This window comes from Eulemur rufifrons, chromosome 30 (assembly GCF_041146395.1).
Source record: "Eulemur rufifrons isolate Redbay chromosome 30, OSU_ERuf_1, whole genome shotgun sequence".
NCBI classification, from domain to species: Eukaryota; Metazoa; Chordata; class Mammalia; order Primates; family Lemuridae; genus Eulemur; species Eulemur rufifrons.
In genome coordinates this window covers 139,515,339-139,527,267 of record NC_091012.1, presented here as the reverse complement: position 1 = coordinate 139,527,267, position 11,929 = coordinate 139,515,339, and positions in this window count along the sequence as shown.

The following is an 11,929-nucleotide window of genomic DNA, read 5'->3' as shown; positions in this document are numbered from 1 at the left end:
GGTTAGAAAGCCCATGGATCTGAGGTAGCTTCCAAGGCCTTCCAATTTTCTGTGATTTGAAAGTGCTGAGCACGCCAACACACCTACCTTGGGATACCATTCTCTGAGCACCAACAGAATCGAGACCAGGAAACAGGATGATGATGGGACCTGAAGCCATGGGTTTGCTCTTCCAAACTAGCCTCTTAAAAGGAAAATAAACTATTCTTCCTACATGCTCGACAGTTCTGACAACAGAAGTATGGGTTTTTTTTCCTTACCATACCAACCAATTCTCCAATTCTTGGGTGGCACAGATTGAGTGTTCTCAATTCTGATAGTAACTCGCTGGAGTTTGATCAGACCCACAGGATAAGGGCTCAGTCCCACGAGAATGCCCACCCCTACCCCAGATACCAGTAGCAAGTAGCGAGTCCTCAGGTTACCTGCAACTTCTATCCAACTTGGCTACAAATCGGAGATTCTCATGACCCCCTACTTCGCTTGACAATTGGCTAGAACAACTCATAGAACTCAGAGAAACAGTTTCCCTACAATTACCAACTTATTAGGAGCATATCTTAAAGGACACAAAATAGTAGCCAAATAAAGAGGTACATAGGGTGAGGTCTGCAAGGGTCCTGAGCACAGGAGCTTCTGTCCCCATGGAATCTGGATGCAACACCCTTCCAGCACAGAGATGTATTCTCATTCACCAGCCTGGAAGCCCTCTGAACTCCACCATTTAGGGTTTTTATGGCAGTTCTATTACTTAGGTGTTGGGGCTCAGAAAATGATACCCTAAAATGAAGGCCTCAGAAGCAAAAGATTTTTTTCTCTGACCCTCTCCTGCCCTCCTGTCTCTGTCCCATTCTCCTGAGGCTAGCCACAGAAACTGGAATGCCTTTTCCCCAAGGCGGGTCATAGAAACCAGAGCCCCTTCTCCCCAAACCAGCCATGAAACCAAAAATTATGACCTATTACCATTATCTGTCTACCTATTGCTTAATTTTAAAATGGTATATACATAATGCATACATGGATATTACACTTTCTCCTAAATATTTCATCACAAATATTGTCCCACGTTACTGAAAAATTCTTAAAAGGCATGATGTTTAATTTTCACAGTTTTGTTTATGGACTTGGCCATGAATTATTTGATCATTAAAAAATATTGGCCCACCCCCCAAAACACATGCATCCAGAGCAAAATTGGACAAATGAGATCACATCAAGCTAAAACATCTTCTGCGCAACAAAGGAAACAATCCACAGTGGGAACAGACAACCCACAGAATGGGAGAAAATATTTGCAAACTACCCATCTGACAAGGGACTAATAACTAGAATATATAAGGAGTTCCAACAACTCAATAGAAAGGTGTCAAATAATCTGATTAAAAAATGGGCATTGAATCTGAATAGACATTTCTCAAATGAAGATATACAAATGGCCACCAGGTATATGAAAAAATGTTCAATATCATTAGTCATGAGAGAAATGTAAATCAAAACTACAATGACATATCATCTTACTCCAGTTAAAATGGCGTTTATCAAAAAGGCAATAACAAATGCTGGCAAGGATATGGAGAAAGGAGAACCCTCATTTACCAAAGTGTCCATCAGGGGGTGAATGGATAAAAAATTGTGGCACATATGCACAATGGAATATTATATAGTCACAAAAATGAATGAAATCTCACCATTTGCAACAATACGGGTGGAACAAGAGAATATTATGTTATGTGAAATAAGCCAAGCACAGAAAGGCAAATCGCATATGTTCTCACTTATATGTGGGAGCTAATTATTAAAAACAATTGATCTCATGAAGACAGAGAGTAGAATGATGGTTACCAGAGGGTGGGAAGGGTAGCAGGGAAGGGGGATAAAATGGGAATAGTTAATGAGTGCAAAATACAGTTAGATGGTTAGATAGAATGAACAATATTTGATAGCACAATAAAGTGACTATAGTCAACAATAAGTTAGTTTATACTTTAAAATAACTAAAAGAAGGGAATTAGAATGTTCCTAACACAAAGAAATGATCAATGTCTGGGGTAATGGACACTCCAATTACTCTGATTTGATTAATCCACATTGTACACCTGTATGAAAACATTGCATGTACCCTATAAAGATATACATCTATTTTGTACCCATAATAATTAAAAATAATTTTTTTAATTGACATTTTGGATGTGAAGTTATTTTTGCTATGATAATCAAAGCCAAAATGACTTATTTAATATTAACAGTAAATTAAAAATGTGTTGATTATTGCATTGTTTGCCTTATGGAGACTGAGAAAAAAAACAGCTGGTAGAATTTAGAAATGGCAGAGTAGGTTAAAGACACTTCTCTGGGTATGTGAGTGTGTCACCTTTGTATGATGTTTGAAATGGTTACACAAGTGTTTATTTGCTTTTATCTCTTCCACCATGTTTTGCCATCTTTGGGATCATGCTCTGTTTGTGCATCGTGATTGAAGTTGAAGTGTGTTTGTTCAGAACACAATGACATTAGATTGTTGATTGCCCAGGGCACTTCAGGCTTGGAAAGGAATGGAGTAAACAGAACAGAGTGTCGTGGTTCCAGGAGTGGATTAGTACATTGCCGTCACAGCGCAGTGTGTATTCAAAAGATTTAAAGATGCCTGATCAATGAAGACAAAGATTATTTTCAATCGTCAGCAGCTTAACTGCATCGCTCACTGTAGCATGGCCTAAATACTAATTTGGGTGCCAAAACAAAAACTAGATAAATTATTAAGTAATTATTAAAAACAGATCAAGAGGATTTCCTCAGAGCTTGAATCCAGAGAAAGTTTATATATTTGTCTATGCATTTATTTATAGTGTGCACTCATCATATGTGTGGATACATATATGTGTGATAATATGCTATCTATATATGCTTATGCATGCCAAATGCATGACAAACACTTCTAACAGTATATGGTGAGTATGTTCTGCATTTATGCTCACCTAAACTGTTTACATTGACTTTAATAAAAACTGTTCTGTCAGAAGAATATCATTGCAAGGAATTATTTCTGTGTATGGTAAAGGAATCTAAGTTATCTGAACATGATGGCCCCAACTCTCGGGGGCTTGAAAAATTCTTGGAAAGGAGGGCATTCCTCACAATGTATGTGAAATAAGGAAATGAATCTTCAATTTCACAGCCCAAAGTTTTAGTTTTTTTCCTATTCAAAATAATCAGGTGGGGTCCAATCCCCGCTGGGGAAAGCTGTAGTCTAGGCCTGGGAGATCCAACTGTAAACAGAAAGGGAGATATTCTCCTCCGGGAAAAGATTATAAGCTATTGGAAGGGAATAGATGCAAAATATGTGTGACCTTTACATCTGAAACAGAAGACTTTGAAGAATCCAGCTCACTGTTTTAGCTAATTACCTTTCCTCACTCCCCAATTTCATCCGTTTGGGTCAATACTCAATACTCTGTCAGTAATTCCAAACTCCAGGGTTGTGACTCCTGCCTGCTTGGGTTTCCTTAACCCTAAAACGCAGATGGTGACTGAGCCCACTCCACTTCCTCAGTTGTGGGATTAAATAAATTAACACCGATAAAGTGCATAGAAGACCTGGACAGAGTAAGCACTGGACAGATGTAATCTGTCATCATGTCACGAAACCCACAAACTTTTATCATGTGGCACGAAGCTTGCTAGTGCCGACATTAAATCCTTGTTCTCCCAGCACCTAAGATCTAGAGGAAAAGACAGGCATTAATCAGTTAATCATGCATGCAGCTATAATACTTTTTAAACTGAAATTGTTAGAAGTTCTCTGGGAAGTGGTCACATGCGTGATGCGGCAGAGGTCCCTGAAACAGGACATGCAGGAGTAGGTGGTCACACGCACAGAATGCCAGGAAAGAGGTCCGGGGCTGCAGGAAGAGTGTGTGGGAGGCCCCTACTTGGGAAAGACTGGGTATTTCAGGGCACACTGAAATAGAGAGCACTCCAGCCCTACTTTGGATCCCAGGGGATTGTGGAGGGCAGACAAGGAAGTGGAGAGAGAGCCAGTGGTCAGGACCATGTCGCTCCTGTTTTCTTCTCTGTGCTCGGTTTAGAACCCTGATGGGATGCAACTTTTGAACAGAGGCTGTCCACACATGAATGTGTCTGAGGAGCCTGCACTAATGGAGGATCCGTAGTTGTCTGTAGAAAGAATGTACACATGAATAAATAATTGAATTAGTGGAGCCGTTAAGATCTGGATCTGTTGTGTCATTCTTTACTCTTGTTTCGAATGTTTACATACAGAGGCCGAGTTCTTGGCTTTCACATCCAGCTTCTCTTAAAGGAAGGTTTCGCTCTTCCACACCCTTCTTCTCCCCAGACTGGACCTCTGGGGGCCTGGGGTGGAGCTGGTTCCTGCTCTGAGCCTCGCTGGCAGCCGCATGGACGAAGGCTGACTCAGCTCGACCTGCTAGTTGTGCACTGGTGGTTCGTACAGAATTCAGCCCTCACTGTGATGCCTGTGTGGCAAGCTTTCCTTTCCTTTGTCATCTCTGCCTGCTCTCGGGATTAGATGCCTGGGACTCCCGGCCATAATATCCTACATCCTGAATTCCATTTGGAGATTGTATAATAAGATGGCCCCTGCCTTTGTTTGTCAGCCGACACTTAGCAGGGTGTTTGTTTAATGCTGTATGTTATTCTAATTTACATATAGCTTCTGAGGATCAACTGACTTTGTCCTTGTGATTTCCTTGTGATTGTTACTCTTGAACTATTAATTTGCCGCCTTTAGCAAACGGCCTTTAAGACCTTAAGAACTTGAGGACTTTCTGCACCGTTGTCTGGTTGGATGAGCCCAGGTGAATGACTGTCTTTATGGGGTTGTAGGGCTCAGAACGGTATGAGGTCTGGCTCCCATTCATTCAGTTATTCATTTCATAAGCATTTATTGATCAACCCCGATGAGCTGGGCACGAAGGATGCAGCAGTGAGCAGGGCCCGACTGCCGCCTTGGAGGCCCTCACATGGACGTGGGAGAGATGGTCTTATGAATGCTCAGTAATGAAGTGTCACAAGAAGTGCCTCGGAAGTATGAATATAATGGAGAAAGCTGTTCATTCCACCTGCGATCATGAAAGGAGGCAGAAAAGGTACCGCTTAGGACAGATGCTGACAGCATTTACCTTAATTCTCTCCCTAGACTCAGCCTGCCAAGACATCCCCATCGGATCCCAGTGAGCACAGCAGCCCGCGGGGCTTATGTGGTCGGAGGCATTTAGAGTAAGCTTCTGTTTTAGGTCAGTTCACTGCGCCCTAGTGAAGAACAGAGGCCAATTAAGAAAAAAAAAAAAAAAAATCCCGGGGCCTGGTATGCATCATGTTGGAAAAATGGCCTCTTTGAATTGAATTCCTTTATCAATTAGCGCATTCTGTACCATTCAACCCAAATAAATACCTTGCCCGGACAGGCTGTCTTCTCAAGGGCTACATTTTCTGTATCACCCGAAATGCTTTTTCAAATCTGTAAATCATCGCAGGCAGGGGAAACGGTGCTCTCGAGAGGAGAGAGGGGCTTCTTTGGCTAATACATCTGAAAATCCTCCAGTTCTACTCTTCTGTCAGGCCAAGCAATGAGTCTATATACTTTTTGTTTTTTGTTTTTGGTAGCAGAAGACAAAGTTCACACATAACAAGGCATAACACGGCGTAACATGAAAAATGCCACCCATGTCTACGGTGGTGAAGGCAAACATCTTCAGAGTGACTTAAAGAACGTTTGTGTTTTTGTGAGTGAGGAAAACAAGCCAACACACAGCATGTGGCCAGGTCTCGAGGCGCGCAGGAGTTGCAGTGCGCTTAAGGTGTGTGTCCATCAAAATCACCTAAAGGTCAGTCCCGGTGCAAGGACTTGTTCCTTTATCCTCCTCTCTCCAACACCTACGTCTTTGTAAATGTTTGTTTTTCCCACTGAGAGAAGAGGTGCATTGTTGAGCTGGCAGATGAGAGAACAGTGAGCTAAACAAAGCAGTTGTGTCTGAGACGGAGGCGGAGGGAGGCGGGGAGAGCCATCCAGACCTTTAGAGGAAAACAGAGTCCTGTGGACCTGGAGTGGAAAGGTCAATGTCTGCAGGACCATCCTTGTGAAGTCTGAAAGAAACCAGCTTCTTATACTTCTATGCAAAACCAACTAATCAATAACCCCCAACCCACCAGACAAGCATGCAAATCCCAAAGTGGCTGCATCACTGTCATTTGTGTCCAGAAAACCCGTAAGAATCTGATTGTGTTTATCCCCTCAAGGTCTTTTGCTCTGTTTCTCCTAAACCTGTAAACTCACATCCATAGATATTCATTATAGACATTATAGAATATTTACACCGGCAGGCATTTTAGAAATCATTTTTCCCAGTGTCCTCAAGTTTACAGCAGTTAAAGAAAATGCAATTCATAGAGGAAAATTTAATGTGTCCAAAGATATGACTACTTCTTAAGGCTTCTTCTAGGTGAGGCCCATTTACCCTCTCAGGAGATGCTGCTGCCATCAGCGTGTATAACGTGGCTGCCTGGCATTCTCTGTGGGTCTTTCTCAGCATATAAAGCTTTTCTCTGGATCGCTGCCTCAAGGCCAGTGGTTTATCAATGGAGTAGTGAAGAAATTGGGCATGTGAAGTAACAGACTGCGTTTCATTCTGCTGTTAAACGTCTGACGCGGGTTGGCAAAATGGACACCTGAGGTTTCTGGGATACAGTGACTGCTTCCCCCCTAAGCACCACTGTCTTGCTACTGGTACCAAGTTGTAGTCAGTGGGTATTTCACATGCAGGTTTAGGCCAGGGTTTCTCAACCGCGGCACTGCTGACATTGGGGGCCGGATCATTTCTGTTGGTGGGGGCTCCCCTGTGCATCAGAGGGTGTTTAGCAACACCTCTGTGCTCTACCCACTGGGTGCCAGAAGCACATTCTGCCTCAAGTTTTGACTATCGAAAATGTCTCCAGACATCCCAGTGTGTCCCCTGGGGATAGAAGGGCAGAATTGTTTCCAATTGAAATCCCTGGTTTAGAATAATGTGACCAGCCCTAGTTTGTCTTACTGGAAAGCTGACACACTAAAGCAAAAAGCAACAACAGAAATCTGTTCAAATATTGGGAGGTCTTTTCCTAGCCGAGGTTGTGTACAAATGTCTGCTCCGCAGAATGAGGACTCTGCCTATATTGTGTATGTGAATATGTGTGTGTATGGATGTGTGTGCCCTTGTGTAGATGGGTGGAAATAATCTCTTCTCCTATGGACAACATGCTGAGTAACTGGTGCTATCCTGTGTGAATGACTCCAGCAATTCATGTCCAAAATGGGGCAGGAAGAACCAGCTGGTTTTTACCTGCTCTACTCACACTCTGCTCAACACAATACTTCTGACACCAGAAGTATTGGGATTTCACCCAACACATCAAACAATCCTCTGGCACACACCAGCTGAGTGTCCTCTAATTCAATTCAATCCTCACTCCATCTACCTAGAGATAGTGGCAAATCACACAGGCTGAGAGCTGAGTCCCACAAGACTGCCCTCCACTACCGATGGCAGCGACAAGACCCAGCTTGTGACCTGTGCTTCTGACTGACTGGCTATAAATTAGGGGTTCCCGGGACCCCTCTTCAGGTTCGATTCATTTGCTAGAGAGGCTGACAGAATTCAGTGGAACACTTTGCTTACGTTGACCTGTTGATTATAAAGAGTAATGCAAAGGATGCAGATGAACAGCCAGATGGAAGAGAGGCGTAGAGTGAGATACGTGAGAGTGAGGGCAGAGCTTTCATGCCTTCCCTGGTTGCACCACCCTCTAGGAAGCTCCACTTGTTCAGCTACCAGGAATCTCCTTGAATCCTGTCCTTTTGGGTTTTTATGGAGGCTTGATTATGTAGGCATGATTGATTCAATCATTGGCCACTGGTGATTACAATAGTCTGAATGTATGGTGTCCCCCCCACAAATTCGTATGTTGGAACCTAAGACCCATGTGATAGGATTAAGAGGTGAGCTCTTTTGGGGAAGTGACTAAGTCATGAGCACTCCACACTTATGAATGGGATTAATGCACTTTCACAAGAAGTTGAGGGAGTGCCCTCGTCTTTTCTGCCCCATCCTCCGTGTGAGGACCCAGCAATAAGGCACCATCTCTGGGGCAGAGACAGTCCTTCTCCAGACAATGAATCAGCAGGCACCTTGGACCTTGGACTTCCCAGGTGCCTGCTGGGACCTTGGACTTCACAGCCTCTGGAACTGTGAAAAATAAATTTCTGTTATTAATACTTATAAATTACCCAGGCTAAGTTTTTTTTTTTTTTTAAATCATAGCCCGAATGGACTAAGACAATGATCAATTCAACCTTCAGTTCTACTCCCCTCCCTGGAGGCCAGTGAGTGGGGCTGAAAGTTCCAACCCTCCAATGACATGGTTGGTTTCCCTGAAAATCAGCTCCCATCCTGAGGCTGTCCAGAAGCTCACCCAGAGTCACCCCTTGAGAACCCAGGAAATTCCAAGGGATTTAGGAGCTCTGTACCAGGAACTGGGGTGCAGAGATCAAAAATATAATTCTCATTATGCATAGTATCTCAGGCACTTTAGGGGAGGTATTGGACCGAATTGAACATACATGTCCGGGGTCCTCTAAGCTATTGCTTGCTAGGTCATTGCTAGGGTGTGGCTGGCTCCTCTCTCAAACACAGGCCAGCAGCATCAGACTGACTGACCTGAGAGAGTCAACGGAGGAGGTATTCTCGCTCCTCCACTCCTGTACCAGAACAACCAGTCACAGCACCAGGAAAAATCACAGTGGGTACTTGTTTGTTTGTGGTAGGTACTACCTTTTCTTTCTGTATTCAGCTTTCTTTAAGTTATTATTAATACCTCCTTCGTCCTTCTCCTCCTCCTGCTTCTCTTCCTCTTTCTTTTTCTCTTTCTTTTCTCTCCTCCCTGTCTCTCTCATGCACACATGCATACACACACACACACTCACACACACTTGCCCAATTACTGAGGGATATTCTGGTTTTTCTCTTTCAAGGGAAGGAAAAAAAAAATGACTTGATAATCTCATCAACAATGAGATCTTAGTGGCTAAAGCATTACTTCTTCCAAGGTAGTGTTTGATAAAAAGTACTTTGGGGAAATTCTTAACAAATATTAAATTAATTCAAGTATATATTTTTTGAGCACTGTCATAGGCTTCTGGGAAACAAAGATAACTAAAGTGTGGACCTTTAGTGCTGCCACAATAGGATGGGTGTTGTGGGTGAGTGGGATTGTTTTGGAACAAATGAGCCTTCCTGAAGAAAACTAGGTAAGTACCTTATCTAACTAAGACTAGTGACAAATCTAAATAAATAAAAGGAAAAATCATAATCAATTATTTGACATAATGAAGAGTCAGTATTTTAAGCTCTAAACTTTACCTCTCTGAAGTTGCCCATTAAGACCTATGGTTGGTTTCTTGTTAATGTTTCTAATCAGATTATTTTTAAAAGAACTGGTATATGTCTTTTATCAATTACTAATACATTGTCACCCTTCTGCTCCAGCAGCAATATTTGTTTGTTTCCCGCTTGAGGGGAGTTAGGTCTATGTTGAATGTGAATTTCCATTCCCTAATTGTGTAATATATAAACATGTGCCTGTTGTTCTCAGGCATGGAAGCAGACAGTGTTTCTACATTCAAATTAAAGAGCAATAGCGTAATCATTCATTAATAATGCCTTTCTTTATAAAAGCAATTCACTAATGAGTGTTACACAATTTTATACTGTCTATGTCTACCTTCATTGTATAAGAACAAATTTTATGCTTGGTCCTGGGTGATGGATATTGCCGGTTGTCTCTCTCCTACTGAGGAGCTGCCTGCAGAATGTGGGAACTGTGCAGTTAACATAAAAGTGCTGGCTCAGCCAACTCTCCCAAAATAGGCCCACAGAGCAGGTGGTTTCTTCCCAGTGGTGACATTTGTCATTGAAGACAGGACCTAACCACAGAAGAGGGGCATGTGAGTAATGCAGAAAGTTTGGAGATGACATTGAAGTGTCCACACTTGCACACACACTCCATTCCTTTTCCTCTCTTCTTAAAGCATCATCTTTAACAACCTAAGGCAGAAAGCATTTTCAGACACACCAGGACCTTCCCAGGTAACTCAGTGCAGAATCCAAACTCCAGCAGTTTCTAATTTTACCAACTCAAGGGGAACTGGAACTGGGGACAGAAATAGCTACAGCAGAGACAAACAAAATGCATACCATGAAGCCTGAATGTGAAGAAGGTGTTCTGCAATTGCTGTCAAAGCTATATGGCACATTTGCGCTACTCATGTGGTTGATTGTAACGTATATGAACAGGAGAATAATAGCTAGTTGGAGCACCAGCATGAAGTCCAGTGACAGTGTCTTTGTTCTTCGAAGTATTTTGCATTTTTCTGTAGTTTTTGATCCTGTTTGGTTACTTTTCAAGTGATCATGAAAGCATAGCCCAGTGTGCAGCCCTGGTCCACTCTTGCTTTTGCTGACGGTCTGAGTTTTGCCATTTCCCTTTGCCAACTGTTGAAGCAAAGAAGTCAAGCAACCAGAACATTCAGGCAGGTGATCACCAGACCTGGAAAATTCTGGAATAAGCAACAGATGGATAAAGCAAAGTCTCAAAGGGATCTTTTAGCTGCAAGACATATAGGTCCAGGCATGTTGGTATAAGCCTCAAGGAGTCTCCTAGCACTTTGGGAGACATAGCCAGAGGGTGTTAGGAATATGACTCCAGGACTTAGAAATTCTCCTTATGAAAGAGTATGGGATTCACTAATTACTAGAGTATGAAATTCAGAGACATAAAGGTCTGAGTTTACAGTCTGGCTATATCACATATTAGCTGGGTATAAAAATGTCTACTTCATGTAGTTGGTAGAAGAATTCACTAAACTACATTGTAGTTCCCAGAAGGGAAGACAGGTGAGAAGAAATTTGGACATAAAACAGCAAAAAGCAGGAGCAAACTGGAACCTTCAGTATAACCAGGCACCCAGGAGACCAGTTGGAATCTGCTAGGACAACTTAAGCCAATAAGGATAACCTAGAGCCTATGTGGACCAGTTGGAGCCTACCAGGACAAACTGGAACTCATATCTCTTTAACATCACATCTAAACCAGACCACATATCCATCTGCAGAAAAAGCCAGTACCTTTTGCATGAACTGTATGTGCATGCACTTGGCTGGGGGCCTGGAGTTAATGGAGGCAGTAGTTTGGAAGGATCTGGAGGTGGTGTGACCCCAGGGAACACCCCATACCAACAAGAGTGTTGAATCCTCTCTTGGCCCTATATGAGCATTCTGTAATGGCTTCTGCTTCCCCATACCTTCCCAGTCTCACAAAACTTTCTGCTTGGCCAACCATGACCCAGAGTCATACAGGACAACAAATTCTGGAAAGCCCAGAACTCTTTTAGCTATGTTAACATAATACAAAATCATCACACAGGGTTTCACTGACTAGAGGAGAAGGTTAAATGGTCCTGTTTTCAAAAACCAGAGAGCGGCTGGTTCTCTGAACTTCTGGCCCTAAAGTTCATCCACTGCACTTGGAGCCTAGTTCAGGAGCGCATGTGCGCACTGGAGTCTAGCCCCTGCCACATCCAGGCCATGGTCCCTGGAGCTGACCCTCTGGTGAAAGAGTCAATATTTTCTTCATGCTAAGGAGTGTTTCAACCAAAGAAGACACCTTTTTCTAACTGATCAAAAGTCACTTCACAGGCTAGTGGTGAACTCAGATGCACAAGAAGGCAGCAGTCAAGCTATCTATCGAATTGTGAATTCCCAAGACTACATAAAAGCAGTCTTCTCTATAAAAATTCCCCCAGGCCATTTTGTTACCTAGAGGTCATATTCTGTGCCATACAAAAAGTCTCAATGTGGCT